Source organism: Balaenoptera physalus (assembly GCF_965194825.1).
Source record: "Balaenoptera physalus genome assembly, chromosome: 1".
Taxonomy (NCBI): domain Eukaryota; kingdom Metazoa; phylum Chordata; class Mammalia; order Artiodactyla; family Balaenopteridae; genus Balaenoptera; species Balaenoptera physalus.
In genome coordinates, this window is record NC_138882.1 from 23,384,163 (window position 1) to 23,403,052 (window position 18,890).

Below are 18,890 nucleotides of genomic sequence, written 5' to 3' on the forward strand. Positions count from 1 at the left end.
GTTCATATTTTCTATTTCTTCCTGGTTCAGTCTTAGAAGGTTATACCTTTCTAAGCATTTGTCCATTTCTACCAGGTTGTCCATTTTATTGGCATAGAGCTGCTTGTAGTAGTCTCTTAGAATGCTTTGTATTTCTGCGGTGTTTGTTTTAACTTCTCCTTTTCATTTCTAATTTTATTGATTTGAGTCCTCTCCCTCTTTTTCTTGAAGAGTCTGGCTAATGGTTTATCAATATTGTTTATCTTCTCAAAGAACCAGCTTTTAGTTTTATTGATTTTTGCTATTGTTTTCTTTGTTTCTATTTCATTTATTTCTGCTCTGATCTTTATGATTTCTTTCCTTCTACTGACTTTGGGTTTTGTTTGTTCTTCTTTCTCTAGTTTCTTTAGGTGTAAGGTTAGATTGTTTATTTGAGATTTTTCTTGTGTCTTGAGGTAGGCTTGTATTGCTATAAACTTCCCTCTTAGAACTGCTTTTGCTGCATACCATAGGTTTTGGATCATCATATTTTCATTGTCATTTGTTTCTAGCTATTTTTTGATTTCCTCTTTGATTTCTTCAGTGATCTCTTGGTTATTTAGTAATGCATTGTTTAGCCTCCATTTGTTTGTGTTTTTTACGTTTTTTTCCCTGTAATTGATTTCAAATCTCATAGCTTTGTGGTCAGAAAAGATGCTTGATATGATTTCAATTTCTTAAATTTACTGAGGCTTGATTTGTGACCCAAGATGTGATCTATCCTGGAGAATATTCCATGCGCGCTTGAGAAGAAAGTGTAATCTGCTGTTTTTGGATGGAATGTCCCATAAATATCAATTAAATCTATCTGGTCTATTGTGTCATTTAAAGCTTGTGTTTCCTTACTAATTTCCTGTTTGGATAATCTGTCCATTGGTGTAAGTGAGGTGTTAAAGTCCCCCACTATTATTGTGTTACTGTCGATTTCCTCTTTTATAGCTGTTGGCCATTGCCTTATGTACTGAGGTGCTCCTATGTTGGGTGCATGTATATTTATAATTGTTATATCTTCTTGGATTGATCCCTTGATCATTATGTAGTGTCCTTCCTTGTCTCTTGTAACATTCTTTATTTTAAAGTCTATTTTATCTGATATGAGTATTGCTACTCCAGCTTTCTTTTGATTTCCATTTGCATGGAATATCTTTTTCCATCCCCTACTTTCAGTCTGTATGTGTCCCTAGGTCTGAAGTGGGTCTCTTGTAGACAGCATATATATGGGTCTTGTTTTTGTATCCATTCAGCCAGCCCGTGTCTCTTGGTTGGAGCATTTAATCCATTCACGTTTAAGGTAATTATCGATATGTATGTTCCTATTACCATTTTCTTAATTGTTATGGGTTTGTTTTTGTAGGTCCTTTTCCTCTCTTGTGTTTCCCACTTAGAGAAGTTCCTTTAGCATTTGTTGTATAGCTGGTTTGGTTGCACTGAATTCTCTTAGCTTTTGCCTGTCGGTAAAGCTTTTGATTTCTCCCTCAAATCTGAATGAGATCCTTGCCGGGTAGAGTAATCTTGGTTTTTCCCTTTCATCACTTTAAATGTATCATGCCACTCCCTTCTGGCTTGTAGAGTTTCTGCTGAGAAATCAGCTGTTAACCTTATGGGAGTTCCCTTGTATGTTATTTATCATTTTTCCCTTGTTGCTTTCAATAATTTTTTTGTCTTTAATTTTTGTCAATTTGATTACTATGTGTCTCGGCGTGTTTCTCCTTGGGTTTATCCTGCCTGGGACTCTCTGCACTTCCTGGACTTCGGTGGCTATTTCCTTTCCCATGTTGGGGAAGTTTTCAACTATAATCTCTTCAAATATTTTCTTGGGTCCTTTCTTTCTCTCTTCTCCTTCAGGAACCCCTATAATGCGAATGTTGTTGCGTTTAATGTTGTCCCAGAGGTCTCTTAGGCTGTCTTCATTTCTTTTCATTCTTTTTTCTTTATTCTGTTCTGTGGCAGTGAATTCCACCATTCTGTCTTCCAGGTCACTTATCCGTTCTTCTGCCTCAGTTATTCTGCTATTGATTCCTTCTGGTGTATTTTTCATTTGAGTTATTTTATTGTTCATCTCTGTTTGTTTGTTCTTTAATTCTTCTAGATGTTTGTTCTTTAATTCTTCTACGTCTTTGTTAAGCATTTCTTGAATCTTCTCAATCTTTGCCTCCATTCTTTTTCCGAGGTCCTGGATCATCTTCACTATCATTATTCTGAATTCTTTTTCTGGAAGGTTGCCTGTCTCCACTTCATTTAGTTGTTTTTCTAGGGTTTTATCTTGTTTTTTCATCTGGTACATAGCCCTCTGCCTTTTCATCTTGTCTATCTTTCTGTGAATGTGTTTTTTTTTCCACAGGCTGCAGGATTATAGTTCTTCTTGCTTCTGCTCTCTGTCCTCTGGTGGATGAGGCTATCTAAGAGGCTTGTGGAAGTTTCCTGATGGGAGGGACTGTTGGTGGATAGAGCTGGCTGTTGCTCTGGTGGGCAGAGCTCAGTAAAACTTTAATCCGCTTGACTGCTGATGGGTGTGGCTGGGTTCCCTCCCTGTTGGTTGTTTGGCCTGAGGTGACCCAACACTGGAGCCTACCCAGCTCTTTGGTGGGGCTAATGGTGGAATCTGGGAGGGCTCACGCCAAGGAGTACTTCCCAGAACTTCTGCTGCCAGTGTTCTTGTCCCCACAGTGAGCCACAGCCACCTACTGTCTCTGCAGGAGACCCTCCAACACTAGCAGGTAGGTCTGGTTCAGTCTCCTATGGGGTCACTGCTCCTTCCCCTGGGTCCCGATGCACACACTACTTTGTGTGTGCCCTCCAAGAGTGGAGTCTCTGTTCCCCCCAGTCCTGTAGAAGTCCTGAAATCAAGTTCCACTAGCTTTCAAAGTCTGATTCTCTAGGAATTCCTCCTCCCGTTGCCGGACCCCCAGGCTGGGAAGCCTGATATTGGGCTCAGAACCTTCACTCCAGTGGGTGGACTTCTGTGGTATAAGTGTTCTCCAGTTTGTGAGTCACCCATCCAGCAGTTATGGGATTTGATTTTATTGTGATTGCGCCCCTCCTACCATCTCATTGTGGCTTCTCCTTTGTCTTTGGATATGGGGTATCTTTTCTGGTGAGTTCCAGTGTTTTCCTGTTGATGACTGTTCAGCAGTTGTGATTCTGGTGCTCTCGCAAGAGGGAGTGAGCACATGTCCTTCTACTCTGCCATCTTGAACCAATCTCTCTGTATGACCTTTTTAAAAAAATGTATGCTCTTGTGACTTCCCTGGTGGTGCAGTGGTTAAGAATCCGCCTGCCAATGCAGGGGACACAGGTTTGAGCCCTGGTCCGGGAAGATCCCACATGCCGCGGAGCAACTAAGCCCGTGTGCCATAACTACTGAGCTTGTGCTCTAGAGCCTGCGAGCCACAGCTGCTGAGCCTGCGTGTCAAAACTACTGAGCCCATGAGCCACAGCTACTGAAGCCCGTGTGCCTAGAGCCTGTGCTCTGCAACAAGAGAAGCCACTGCAATGAGAAGCCTGTGCACCGCAACTTGAGCAGCAACGAAAACCCAATGCAGCCAAAAATAAAAAAATAAATGTATTAAAAAGAAAAGTATGCTCTTGAGGTTTTTTTATATATCTATTGTATCTTTGTGGTGGAAATACTATATAATGGTGTGTTATTGCATGTCCCTTCCCAATTCCATGTTCAGTGATGTCATGTTAAAATTGGCCATGATGGGACTATTTACAACACAGACATTGGCAAATGCTACCAAGAAGTACTTCTTTTTATTTTAGAGAGCCAGTTGTTAAATGTTTACCAACATATTACTACTGTTTACACGCATTTCCCTTCAACTTGTAAAGCACAGTCCTTGGTCCTAGTAGCAACTTGTCATATCTTTAAAATTAAATGAGGTTGTGTCTTATTGTTGCAAATTTGATTTATCCAGTTGAATCTTACAGGAAGCAGAATGGATTTTTACTGAGCCTGAGTAAACAACTACATTATCACAAAAAGTAAAGGAATTTAGAAAAAGCATTTTGAATAATATTTAATCATTTTTACTATTGTTTTGGGTAGTTTGTATATAAAGTCTATTAATGTATTCTACAGAATCACTATTTCAGAGTTTTTCTAAGTTTTTTTTTTTAAGTTGAAAATATATACTAAGAATTTTCATAAGAAGTTTTTTTCCTCTGAATTCTAAGGAGGGATGTTGGAATAATTTACCACTTAAAGAATGTTTCATTCCAATTTATGAAAGTATGTTCTCTTAAACTGATAGAGATAAAGGAGAAAGAAATGGAGTTTTCCTCATATACCTACTAAAAATAGAACATCAGCCACCATTAAATCAGTTTCCTTAATCCCAGGAAATTCATTTTTATTTTGCCGATCTCAGACTAAGCTGTCACGGAGCTTTCATGGAGTCACGTGTTTCTGAGCTTGGAGGCCTTCTGTCCTTGATACAGACTGGACAGGTGTCTGTGGATGTCACCTTCGACTGGGAAGCCTGCACTTATGAGTCTGTTCACTGTACTATCAATAGTTAGGAGTACCTGTTACAGTTTTTATTGTATCTCTTTTTGAGATTACTTCCAAAAGTTTCAAGTTTTCTTCTGAGTTTATAGCAGAGGCCTTTAGGCAAGTATGAGGGAAAGGCAGACTGCCATCTGTTTATGACAAGATTGAATGACTTCAACTATTTTATTATAATATCCAACAATGTCAGAATGGAGGAGAGTGAGCCGTCTCATCAGTTTACAAAGATTTAGTCAATGATTTCCCTGGATAGGGAGGGCATTAACCCCAGGGCCTTTAATTCAGCCCATAAAGTGTGTTTTATTTGTCATCAGTTGACAAGGGCATTTTAAGCCTACTAATACAATCTTTCTTCTATTTATTTATTTATTTTTAAAGGAATCAATTTGTTGAAAGTTATTTGGTTAGTCTATGTATATCAACTTGATATGGTGGTAATAAAGAGGTGGGTGGGTGACTGATCTGTGTAATAGACATGCGGAAATTTTATATTTGCAGAGCATAAAGGAAGTTTACAAGCCAGTTTTGGCTTTTAAAATTGTTCTTAGCAAATTTTGATTGACTTTAGGGTTGTTCTAATTGTTAAATTTAAAATGTGTTTAAATTAATGGTTTTAAAACCTTTTGAAATACAGATTTGCCTGAACTTAAGTGAAGTTCATCGTGGAAAGATCCAGACTGATAGCACGATTGAGTAACTGTTCAACTCTATAAATAAGATTTAGCACATAATTCTTTTACTTTACATTTTCAGTTTTAAAAACATCATTCCAGAAAGTTTTGAAAGTAGCATGAGACATAAATAACCCATATCCCATCTCTCTAATGTAGCTATTATCATTTTTGGTAAATTTTATTCCAAAATTTGTCATATTTACATCTGTTTTGTAAAAAATTTAATCATTTTGTACACACAATTTTGCTTATGGTGTTTTCTTCCTAACACTGAGTCATAAGCATTTTTCTTGTTGCCACAAAGTCTTGGTAGCCACAGTTCTGCTATTTGCGTAATGTGGAATTCCTTTAAATAGGAAGCTCCCTTAGTGCCTTTCAAATATGGTACTGTTCACAAGACATGAAATGCACACAGGTTTCCAGGAACATAGCTATTGTGTTAAGTGAGATAGAACTACAAAGAGGTTGAAAAGAAGCAGAATTATCCCCTTTGTTAGCAGGGAGTGGTAACGTGTAAACATGGGCTGGTAAACAAGTGTATCTTTTTTTTTTTTCCCCCCAGGAAAGCAATCAACTCCTTATTAAGTTTCTCAACCAGGTGTCCAGATGGGTTGCAAGGTGCATCACAAGTGATTTGTTAACGTTATAATCAAAATATTGTAATTTGTGAATGATTTGCTTTCATCATGTATTAGACATAATTCAGGTCACTCTCACACCTGGCCCTCCCGAGTGCTTTTGGGAGCCCAGTAACAAGGGTAGGACTAAAGCTGAATGTAGGGGTTGGAGGCCAAGAGAGTGAGGAAGGAAAGAATGCAATTCCTTTCTCCTCTGGCACCCCTGGTAATGGAGACTCATATACTTCCTCTCCAATCTGCGAAGGACAGGCTAGAGCTCCTTCGTTAACTCTGCTTCGTGTTTATCACTGCCCTAGAACCAAAATACCATGTAAATTAGCTGCTGTACTGCAGCATTTTAACAGACAATAAACTTGAACATATTGATCTGATGAGAAAGGACAATGTAAAATCAGGTGTGGTTCTTCAGATGAACTGCAAAACCAGTTATAGTGTCTTTCAGGCTTTTAGTCTTAAAAGTCACCAGGGTCGATTTTTAAATGTCTTAAATGTCTTATCGTAGATGTTGGGTCAAAAGCTGTGGTCATATAATCTCTATTTTATCAGCCGTGTTGGTATTTCACATCCTTTATTGATAAAATTGACTAAAAGGACTTGAAAAGTCAGATCTCATATCATTTTCATACAGAATTTCAAAAATCGCCAAGCCCCTTGAAATGCTGTGTAGTCCAAGTGATTAGAATGAACGAGTGATTAGAATGAACGCTCACATCTCCTTAGCAGGCCAAGTCCTGCCACTTTATCCCTGTGTCCTTCCAATGCTCTCAGACCACTAGGCTGAGAGAATATATGTCTGACAGTAGCCAATGTCACATACTCAGGTCCTCCTTCAACCTACATTTTGAAAGCAGAAAGGGGGGGGGTGATAAAGTAGACCAAAGCAGTCACTGTTTGATCAACCCACTGCCTGACAACCCCTGTTCTTAAATCTGCATTCCTGCTGAACCTTTGCTTGTAGCTGAAGCAATGTGGTCAGCAGCTTGATAGTACTAAATACGGTTTCTATAGCTTAACTCCTGTGGTTCTTTTGAGGTTCTTTTTGCAGCCACTTTATCTTAGAGAGCTCAGAGGGATTCTGTCCTAATCACAAGAAAAAACCCTTTTAGTTTTTTGGTAACTATGTATGGTGACGAAGGTTAACTAGACTTATTGTGGTGATCATTTCACAATATATACAAATATTGAATCATTGTATTGTACACCTGAAACTAACATAATGTTATATGCCAATTATACCTCGATAAATATCAATAAGTAGATAGATAGATAGGTAATACCTACCGACCCCAGTTGAATTCATTTGTTTATCAGATATCTATTGCCCTGCTAGGTGTCAGGCTTTGTGCCAGGTGCTGGGGTACAAAGGTGAGGCAAATAGACAGGGTCTCTGCTCTAGTGGAGTTTTAGTTCAGCTGGCCATAGATGTTAGTGAAGTAATCGCACTCTGCATGTACTATTACAAAGAAGCTGTGCCTAGAGCAGCCGTGAGCGCCTAGAAGGGGCACTGCTGCTCCAAGGGATGCCCGCTGCGGCAGTGACACTGAGCTGAGCTCCCAGGAGGAGCGGGCATTCTAGTTGAAGAGCTGTTGGGCACTGGTGAGAAGCGGGGCTCAGGGAAATGACAAGGTGAGCAGTATCCCCACTGGAGGTGCAGCATGTGCTGATTCTCTGGTGCAAGAGGAGCAAGGCGAGATGAAAGAAGGCCAGCGAGTTTGGAGGACAAAGGTGGAGTGGAAGGGGGTAGGAGGAGGGAGCAGACTTTGAGGAGAAAAATGGAGAATTTGAGTTTGTATTTAGTCAAGTTGAAGACGTTTATGAGATATCCATAGGTAGAGAGATACCAGCTAAGCAGTAGGACGTGCTCTTTTTAGGTGGAGTGGACACCATCTGGGAAGTGAAAAATTACTGGAGAGCTCATGTAATTCCAGAGAGTCAGCCCTTGGTTTTCCGGCTGCAGGAGTTTGTTCATCTCTGATCTCCTGCACCGACAAAATGGTTACCAGGCCACGCCTTTCCCTTCTTCTGGGTACCTCAGAACTTCTGCTTCCTCGAGGCTTCTGCTATTGCCTCCTCTCTTGTGTCTTCTGGCGTCTGCCCACTACCGTCTACCTGAGGAGGAGGACCTGATTGGCCCATTTGGCCACGGGTGGGACTGGGGAAGGACTTTCACATCTGCCCATCAGGTGTCGCTGGCACATGGGATGAGATAGTGGTGGTGGTCGCACAACAGTGAATCTACAAAAACCACCGAATGGTATACTTTAAAATGGTGACTTTTATGTTGTGTGAGTTAGATCTTGATTTGTAATAAATCTAGGAATTCATCAGTTATACCGCGATGTATTATGATACTTTGAGTCAGAAAACCTGGGTCAAGTTTCCTTGTGGAGTCATCCTCACCCTCCACCTCTAGAATCAGGAGAAGCTGTATTTCCTAGGTGGCTGTGAAGATTAGACAGGACAACCCATGGGATAGACTTGGCTGTAAGAAGACCTGGGAGCTTTCTTTATCGTTATGGTTATGGCATGGTTTGGAACCCTATTATTTATTTGTTTATTTACTTAATTGAGGTATAGTTGATTTACAATGTTGTGTTAATTTCTGCTGTACAGGAAAGTGATTCAGTTATACACATACATACATTCTTTTTAATACTCTTTTCCATTATGGTTTATCACAGGATATTGAATATAGTTCCCTGTGCTATACAGTAGGACCTTGTTGTTTATCCATTTTATTTTATTTTATTTTATTTTTTAAAATAAATTTATTTTTTTAATTTATTTTTGGCTGCTTTGGGTCTTCGTTGCTGCGCGTGGGCTTTCTCTAGTTGCGTTGAGCAGGGGCTGCCCTTCATTGCAGTGCACGGCTTCTCATTGCGGTGGCTTCTCTTGTCACGGAGCGCGGGCTCTAGGCGCATGGGCTTCAGTAGTTGCAGCACGCGGGCTTCAGTAGTTGTGGCTCACGGGCTCTAGAGCGCAGGCTCAGTAGTTGTGGCGCACGGGCTTAGTTGCTCCGCGGCATGTGGGATCTTCCTGGACCAGGGCTCGAACCCGTGTCCCCTGCATTGGCAGGCAGATTCTTATCCACTGTGCCACCAGGGAAGCCCTCCATTTTATATATAATAGTTTGCACCTGCTAATCCCAAACTCCAAATCCATCTCTCCCCCACCTGTCCTCCCCCTTGGCAACCACAAGTCTGTTCTCTATGTCTGTGAGTCTGTTTCTGTTTTGTAGATAAGTTCATTTGTGTCATATTTTAGATTCCACGTATAAGTGATATTATATGGTATTGTCTTTCTCTTTCTGACTTCACTTAGTATGATAATCCCTAGGTCCATCCATGTTGCCACAAATGGCATTATTTTGTTCTCTTTTATGGCTGAGTAGTATTCCACTGTATATATGTACCACATCTTCTTTATCCATTCATCTGTCGATGGACATTTAGGTTTTTTCCATGTCTTGGCTACTGTGAATAGTGCTGCTATGAATCTTTTTAGTGCTGCATGTATCTTTTTGAAATATAGTTTTATCCAGATATATGCCCAGGAGTGGGATTACTGGATCATATGGTAATTTTATGTTTAGTTTTTTGAGGTACCTCCATACTGTTCTCCATTCCCACCAACAGTGTAGGAGTGGAACCCCCTCATTTTATTCGTGCATTTATTAAGCAACTTCTGCATGGATTGCTCTTTGCTGGGGCTCTTTGAGAGGACCTTGGAATTAGGGGAAATCCCCAAACTAGAGCCATGGCAAAGCGCTGAGTGATTTCCCAGCTGCTGACCCTGCAGCCACGCCTGGTCCTGGGCAACACTGAGAAGTAATTGACATCTGGGTCACTTTCCTGGCCTGGTCGCCTTTTGGGTTATTTCTGCATCTCTTCCATCTGCTTTTCTCAAGTGATCAGTGTTTTCCGAAGTGAGTTCATCACATTAATCATATTAGGGTGTGAGTGGCCTGTTTAAGCCGTCTTTGTATCTTAAAGGAAGACCAAAAAAACTCAGAGGGAGGAATCATCAGGCCCTGCGAAAAGGGAGGGTGGGGTGAAGTGGGCAGTTATTTTGAAGCAGTGGTGCCTTCCTGGGCATCCTGCGGTCACCCTGATTCAGGGCCCATCTGGTCTCCTTATCCCAAGGCCAGCCTTGCTTGCCTGTGCTGACTGCTATACCATCTGGAAGAGAAAATCAGGGAAACAGCTTCAGTTTCTTGCTCTCCTAGGTTTAGGCTAACGTGGAGGCCACAGCAGCCTCAGCAGAAGCAGCGTTGATAGTGGTCGTTGGTGGTGGCAGGGGTGTCATTAGTAACACGAATGAATCACGGCTGGGCCTGGCTCTCTTCTCTGACTCAGCTTGAAACTTCTTTCTGTTAACAGGAAGCCAGTAACCAGTGAAGTCAAAAGCTTGTATGAAACCCTCGGGATTGGAAACCACTGGGTGTTTTTTAAGCTTCTATTTCTAAAACAAGAAGGGAAACCATCAGATAGAAGCTTCCCTGTCTCCTTTGATGCAGAGGGACTAGGTTGGTTGAGGGTGGATTGTGAGCCGAGGCTCTTGTTTCTTATGAAACGAAAAAATTGTCCAGGAGTTTACAAAAACAGGAAGCTGGCAATGAAAGCTATTGGAATTATGTAAATTAAACAGTCGCTTTGGAATGCAGGTGGCAGTCTGCCTGTGGGAAAGACTGGAGAATGAGGCAGGATGGGAACAGCCAGATTATCAAGCACCGGTACAGCACAGGGGAGGAAACTGTGAGGCAGGGGGCAATATACGGGGGTGTGGACCATCACTGCCCTGGCGTTATCAGCCCGAGGCAGCGCTGGAACGGTGGCGCAGCAAGGGCAGCAGGGAACGGGGGCTCTCTAGGTCTAGTATGAGAAAGTGAAGATGCTTACTTTGCTCCATGAGAGATTTCTGTCTTCTCGTGGATATAAGGGATGGAGCCACGTGAGTGCTGGAGGCCCCCTTACTGTGCACAGGCTCTAGAAGGTCCTAGCACACTGGCAGCTGCCAAGGGGCCTGGGAACCCAAGCTGTGATGGATGCTCCCAGCAGGAAGGGACCTGGGAGCACCATGATTTAGATCAGTGATTCACACACTTGGGGAGTGAAGACACTTTGTTATAGCTTGTTGTTTTGGGGTGTATTCTTTTCCCTACCCTTTAAAAGTATTGTTAGTTTAAACATTGAAGTAAATTAAAATTAACTTTGTTTTAGATTTAAAAATTTTAAAAATTCCTGTTATTTGAAACTTCTAAGACAACTGGATAGCCTTCTGAGGCATCACAATATCAGGATTTGGACCCTCAGCTGTATACTGTACGCCCTTAAGGGCAAAGGAAAGGCCTTTGGTACTGACCAGAGGGGTATCTTTCAGTAGGAGTATCTTCGCTTGCTTACCCCTCCCCACTCCTGGCAAGGTTGACATCTGGGGTTACTTGATAAAATGTCCTTTTCCCAGACTCATTACTAATCACATTTTCTTGCTTCTAATCTCTCTTCCCTGCAGTCTATCATTCATCCTGCCATCAGAGTTAATTTCCTTAAACAGAGTCTATCGTGCTACCTCCTCTCCTCAACAATCTTCAGTGGGTCTCCCCACTGCCTACGTGAAGTCCAATCCCTTAGCATGGGACAAGGAAAGCCTCTCATGATTTAACCCTCTAATACCTTTCAAGTTTCAATGTCTTTTACATCCCTCCGTGTCCCCCCCAAATTCCTGCTATACATGATTTCAGGTCATCTCTTGAACATCAAGAAATGAAAAGCTAGGCTCACATTGGCTTATACAATACAGGGATTTATTTGCTCCTGGGTTAAAATTAAAAAAAAAAAAGGCCATTATCAGTGTGAGCTGCAGGCAGTGCTTGATCCAGCAGCTCAACAATTTCCCCAAGGACCCAGTTTCTTTCTATCTGATTCTCATGGTCCCAAGACGATTGCCAGCAACTCTTGGGCTTTGTGATTCTTTGTTCATGTCTCTAAAGAAAGACAGAATGTCTTTGCCCCAGCATTCCTAACCCATCTTCAATCTGATTAGACTTGTTTATGTCATCTGTTTACTCCTGCACCAAACCCGGTGGTAGTGGGATGTGCTGCTACAAGGTTCCTCTTGACATCAAAAGTTTCCCCCACAACTGAATGGACACCTAAATGCACATTGGGACTGTCGGGAAGAAGGAAGTAGGGCTAGAACCTAGGGAAGCATCTAGCATTGTTCACTCCATATACATTTCCATGCTCCCACCCCCTCCCCCGGCCAAGCTCATGCTTCCTGGAATGTACCATTTGCTTCCACTGACCACAGTCCTACACATGCTTTAAAGCCTCGCTCAGGTGCCACCTCTAATGCTATGTCTCTTCTGTTCTCCTGGTAAGATTAATCCTTCTTCTATCCCCCTCCTCCCCAGGGCACACCATGCCTTTAGCTCATATGTAACTGCACTTACTAATTCTGCTTTGCATTTGCCTGGGGAAAATGTGCCATATTTCCCCGTACTCTCATACTCAGTTACTTCTGACACCAGATGCGCGGTTTCTGCCCACCCCAACCCATTCTCTGACACCAGCTGGGCGTCCTACAGTTCAGTTCAGTTCTGACACTATCTTCTGGAGCCCACAAATTAAGGGCTCTGTCCTACAAGACTGTCCCACTTCAGATGCTAATTGCAAGTCCCAGACTGTCGCTTGGACTTCTGACCAACTGGCTGTAAGTTGGAGTTCCCATGACCTCCTATTTAGGTTTGACAATATGCTAAAATGGCTCACAGAATTCAAGAAAACACTTGCATTTACTAGTTTATTATAAAGGATATAGTAAAGGATACAGATGAACAACCATGTGAAGAGGTACATGGGGTGAGGCCTGGAAGGGTCCTGAGCACAGGAGCTTCTGTCCCTGTGGAGTTGGGGTGCAGCACCCTCCTGGCACATGGATATGTTTACCAGCCTGGAAGCTCTCAGAACTCTGTACTTCAGGGATTTTTGTGGAGGCTTCATCACGTAAGCATGATCAATCACTAATTTTCTGGCCCTTTCCCTTCCCCAGGGAATGAGGGTGGGGCTGAAAGTTCCAAGCTTCTAATCATGGCTTAGTCTCCCTGATGACCAACCCCCCATCCAGGAGTCCACCAAGATTCACCTCATTAGAACAAAAGATGCTCCTAGGAAATTCCAAGGGATTTAGGAGCTCTGCATTAGACACTCCTATCACTCAAGGAGTTCCAAGTGTTTTAGGAGCTCTTTGTCAGGAACAGAGGTCAAAGACCAAATATTAGTAGAAACCAGAGGCAGAGACGTTATATCCATTATCTATATCATCTATAACTATATCTTACTATTTTACAGCATTATATCCAATTGTTCATTTGTCTAGCTCCTCCAGTGAACAGGAAGACCCTTGAGGTAGGGGGATTCATACTTTGTTCATTGTAGTGTTGAATGGTCATGAGTAATAACAATAGCATTATTGAGAGCTTTCTGTGTGAAAGGCACTTTGTGAAGAATGCTTCCCAGATAATCTTATTTAGTTTCCTTTAGTCTTGACAACACAGTCAGCAGATACTAGTATAGAGACTTGAACCCAGATTTTTCCTACTCCAAAGTTCATGTTCTAAAGCGTTTATCACGTTTTGCAGAAATTTGTGAAGAGCTGCTTTCCTGGAAGATAAGTCCCTGTTAAGGTGACTCTGAGTGGAGAAGGTAGGGGAGACGGACAAGAATCTTCAGGCTCCCTGAGAAACCGGAGGGATGGTGTCGAGGAGTGTGGGGCGGGGATCAGGCGAGTGGAGGAAACGCCGGGCCTTGTTCAGGATGGTTTGCCAGAGAAGGGTCTCCCTCTGGGATACCACTTGTGGGCAGAATCCAAAGTGCTGCTGAGTACAGCACCCTGACTGAGGCGCTTGTCTCCTTGGGGTCTTCACACATGAGGGAATCAAGTCATTCTACTGGCTCGATGAAATGGAAATTAGAATCCCAAGTGAATATCTGCAAAGATAAAATAAGTGGTGAGACTGTGGCCAGAAATTACCTGTGAGAAAGCAGCTGGGCAGCGGAGGGCCTCTCCTTGTCGAAACTCCATGTGGGTGACCTAGCGGCAAGAGAAGAGGGGCATCCCTGGAAGCAGAAAGCCCAGGTCTCCTGAAAGGGTGGCAGCAGTGCAGCAGGAGTTGAGAGCCTCTGATCTGGAGGCTCACTCCTTCCTTCATAGCTAAGCCCACATTGCCTGCTTCAGAGACCCCTGGCTTGGGAGAGCACAGGGCAAAGCCTTTGCCCCGGTGGAGGTGACCTTACACCAGGCAGCCCCGGGGAGCTGGATGGCTGTTGCACCAAGAAGAGTTAGGGGAGGGCCAGGATGCGGGCCAGGTGCGTGGCGTCGAGTAATTACCGAGCACCCCCTGCCCATCGTCCCTCTGAGGTCTACATAAACAGTCAGCTGAAAAAGACTGTCCCCTTTTCATAGTCTTTACCACTGGGTGTTTTCAAAAGCAATTTAAACACCGGCAAACATAAAGGAAAGCTTTTTATCCCCTCTCGAACCACTGAAAGGAAGCGGTGGATTTAAAACCCATATGAATGGTGAGGACCAGAGCCAGAGAGATAGAAAAGGTGGAGGGGAGGGTGAGATGGATGATGAAAATGCGTGAGTTGACAGGTAGAGTGGTGGGGGGCAAAGGAAGGAGGGTGGGTAGGGCCTGGGGAGGGAGAGAGGCGAGGCGGGAAGGACGCCAGGTGCCCGCCTCGGGAGGAGGAGGAAGAGCATCTGTTCTAAAACGCTCGGCTCCCAGGAGAGAACCCGGTCCCGGAAACCCGGGAGACTTCTGCAAGGGTGAAATCACCGCCCTTTTGGGAGGAGGATAAGAGAACGGTCTCTATTTTGCACTCAAAGCCAGTACACTATTTGGTCCACGACGTAGTACATTTTGTGTAGAACGTAACGTTGTATAATTAAAATTCCTATTTGTTAAGCAGGGTCTGAGACACGGGCCTCACACTTGTTTGAAAGCCAGGCGGGCAGCACATTTAGCGGCCTCTTTCTCCCGTGTTAGTCTTTTGGCCCGGAATTCCTCTCTGTCTTTTCCTCCCTGGCTTTTCCTCATTCCCTTTGTCTCTGTCTCGCTCCCCCTTTTCATTTCCTTCCTCCCGGCATGGGCGAAGCCCCGGGGTCCCCTGCAGAGCGAAGGCCATGCTGCCCGCAGCCCCGGGGTCTCCTGGTGCTGAAATTGACAGCCCGGGCCTCCCAGCCCCCAAAGCAGCACAGGCAGCGGCCCAGGGGAGGCCTGTGCCCCGGGCCGTCCGGACCCAGCCGCAGCCCGGCGCCTCCTCGGTGCCCGCCCACCGCACAGGGGCGCGGGGGGGCCCCCCCCCCTCCTAATCTTATCCTCGCACAGCCCTGCCACGGCTGCACACCGGAGCCTGGCATTTAATAAGTGGAGCTGGAGTGCGGTCCTCCCACGAGGAGAGGCGAGCAGGAGAGTCTCCCTATTGAAAACACAGCTGTTGCAGGGGAGATAGACAGGAAAACCGACCCAGCCCTCTCTCTGGCAGAGGCAGCGGCAGCGGCGGGAGTGCCAACTCCTGTGAAATAACAGGCCCGGCCCAGAGGCACAAACATGGGGCCCTGGCGGCCGCCAGGCAACCGGCTGCCGGGAGGGCGGGGCGCGGGGAAGCCGGAGACCCCTCGGTCCTGGGAAGGCAAACAGGCGCTCCCTTCTTTAAGAGGAGTCCCATCTTACACCTGGTCACGGGAAGGAGGAAGGGGACTGGGCGGGGGAGGGGATATCGGGGAGTAGGTGCCACCAGACCTGGTTTGGTTCTAACGGAGTGAACTTAAGTTACTTCCTTTCTTTGAGACTCATTTTCTTCATCTGAAAAATGGCAGTAACACTTGCCCTGCTTACTAAATGGGTTGTTCTGAGGACCACGTGGTTGAATGATGCCTCCCAAGGTTAGATCTGGGTTCAGACCCTACTGTTGCCACATGTTAGCTGACCTTGGCGTCTATTTTCTCATCTCGGGAGGACAATAATAGAACCTAACTCATAGGGTCCTGTTGAGGCTGGAATGAGCTTAGTACAGTGCCTGGTTTATTATAGGTTGCTCAATAAATGTTACTTCTTGTCATCACCAAGTGGGATGATTTTGTGTAAGCATTTTGTAAACCCTGGTGTGTTCTTTAAAGATGTGAGACATTATTCTTTTTTTTTTTTTTTTTGTAAATTTATTTATTTATTTTTGGCTGCGTTGGGTCTTTGTTGCTGCGCGTGGGCTTTCTCTAGTTGTGGCGAGCGGGGGCTACTCTTCGTTGAGGTGCCCAGGCTTCTTTCTCATTGCGGTGGCTTCTCTTTCTTGCCGAGCTCCGGCTCTAGAGCACAGGCTCAGTAGTTGTGGCTTGCGGGCTGTAGAGCACAGGCTCAGTAGTTGTTGCACACCAGCTTAGTTGCTCCGTGGTGTGTGGGATCTTCCCGGACCAGGGCTCGAACCCGTGTCCCCTGTACTGGCAGGTGGATTCTCAACCACTGCGCCACCATGGAAGTCCGACGTTATTCTTATATGTCAGGCCAGCTGAAATTCTTGGTTCCAAGCAGCATTTTGTGAAGGAATTCCCTTTCTAGTTTCCTTTCCCCCTGAGAAAGTTTCCCTTTCTTCCTGTGGTCCTTTGGTGCCTTCAGTGGGAGGCTTTTCCTGTGGTTTACTCACTCTGCTTCCTCTGCCAGTCCAAGTCCCATTTTTTCCTCTAGGGCCCAGCTCAACTCCTCCAAGAAGCCTTGTGTCACTAGCCTAACTCCACCTTAATCTACCTCCGAGTTCACCCAAGACTCTGTTGTATCTAAGTCATATCTATAGATTCAGACTGCTTGAGTTCAAAGCCCATATATGAGCTCTGTGACCTTGGGTAAGCAACTGAACCTTGCTAAGCCTCAGTTTCCTCATCTGGAAAATGGGGAATAACAGTAACTACTTCATTGACTTGTTAAGCAGATTCGATGAGACTTATTCCTGAAGTCTGCACCATGCTCGGCACATTGTAAGTGCTCAGTCGAGGTTCGTTATGACTTTTATGTTGCTAAGTGCCTAATGTGAGCATTTTGTCTCCCTGTCTTGAGTGTAAACTCTTTAAAAGCAGGCATGTCTTCTGTTTTCTCATCATATCATGAATTGTGGTGTACATGTGTTGGGTAATCAATAAATACCTTGAATACATTTTCCCCCCATTTTGGTTGACTCGTCTGTAAATTTGCAGATTCACAATGATGGCATATTGCTTCTCTGGCATATTGCTTTTACAGGGAAAAGAAATACCTGTATGTAGCACAGTGCTGGGCACTTTGTACAGGTTATCTCATTTAACTTTTACAGGAAGATCAAATCCCTAGGGCAGTTATCATTATTCCCATTTTACCAACAAGAGAACTGGGGCTCAAAGAGATTAAGTTAACCAAGATTACACGGCTGCCAGGATTGGGAATCCAGTGCAGGTCTGTTTGACTCTAAGGTCTCCTTTCATTTTATTTTTATTGTTTGTGCATTTTAGTCACACTGTCTTTACAGAACAGATTCTGAACTTTAATTTCATTTACTGGTTATACTGACACAATACGAACTCTTGGTGTTCGACAAAATTGAACTGTCAACTGATGACAAAAAAATCTGCAGGTGCAAAGTATAATACTTTGATATGTCAGAGCTTTAACCGAGAGTAGTACTTTGATCCCTGTGACCTATTGCACTAAAAGTTTGGTTATACCTCTTGAAGTGCTTGGCTTGAATTAGGCTTAGTCTTGTTTGCCACTTTGAAAATACACCCTCTCTCCCGCCCCCAGTCGGCAAGATGTTGGTGCCCAAGGTCTAGAGAAGTTTGGTTATTTTTAGGAATCTTGGTTCATAGAATTTTGATTTATTATGATCCTTTGGGCATGAAGCTTTCGGGATGAGTGAATCTCTTGGGAATAAAATTCCTTTGTGACAAAGGCAGCTGGATGTTGAACACAAACAAAAACTCAGCAGTGGAACGGTGTTGGTGTGAGTCACCAGGACAGGGGCTGCATTCCCATCTTCTGCACACACAGCCGCTCCTCTTTGTCCCAGAACAGTGGAATGTGAAACACTCTGGGCAGAGTTCTGAACGGAGCACATTCCGTTTTGACTGTCTTTGCTCCTTCCCCTTCAGGCTTGGCCTCTGTTCTGCCGGGCATGGGGGTTCTGCCCCGTAACTCCCTCCTCCCTCCTCCTGGCGCTGGTAGTAAGGGATCTGTTGGCAGTCACGGACTCTGCCGCTCAGCGCACTGAGTTTCAGTGTGCGTGTTACTCCCGGGGGCATTTGCATGGGGGAGGATGAATGAGAATGGGGTTTGCCTCATCCCTACTTCTAAGGCCTCCCTTGAAGTTAAACCTGATTTAGCCCTTTTCGGAGAACAATGTGAGATCAGAAGGGGAGCACCAAGTCGCCACGTCCAGCAGCCATCCTTGGGAAATGGAATTAGTCGTTTTTACATTAGTCCTTTTTCTGTACTGGAATTTTGCATGTATTTAGCCATCAGACTATGCCCAGCATTGAACTAGGGAGAAAATGATCACGTTTTAATCAACCCAAAAAATAGGCATGTATGAGGCCAGGTGTTAGCGTTAAGACACAGAATTTGGGTCCAAACAGATTGGGTTCAAATCTTGAGTCTATTACTTAATAGCATTGTGACCCTGGGCAGGCTAAGTATCCTCTCTGTGCCTCAGTTTTCTCGTCAGTAAATGAAGTTAATAATAGCACCCGTCTTCTGGGTTTATTACAAGCATTAAATTAAATGAATATTTTAAAATAGTGCCTGGAATATAATAAATTCTCTATAAATGTTTGTCAAATGCATATATTTGGTGTTTCTCTGATGTAATACACCCCCATGATGCTAGACACTGCAGCCTGATTTGTCAACTAGGGCCCATTGTTGAACCAAAAGGCTTTGAGTATAACACAGTCTGAACTTCAAACTCACCCCCATCCCTGCTCTTTTATCAAAGGGTGTCTGCAAAAGCAGCCACCTGGTATCTTGCT

At 44.0% G+C, this 18,890-nt stretch overlaps 1 long non-coding RNA gene across 1 annotated transcript in view; it reads right to left on the reverse strand.

Annotated features, from left to right (window-relative positions):
- The window catches only part of LOC309644706, a 36,730-nt gene extending 29,141 nt beyond the window's left edge, over positions 1-7,589 (reverse strand). Inside the window, exon 1 of the long non-coding RNA XR_014254568.1 lies at positions 5,152-7,589. This is a non-coding gene — a long non-coding RNA (uncharacterized lncRNA). The remainder of the gene's footprint in view (positions 1-5,151) is intronic.
- Positions 7,590-18,890: the final 11,301 nt, after the last annotated feature.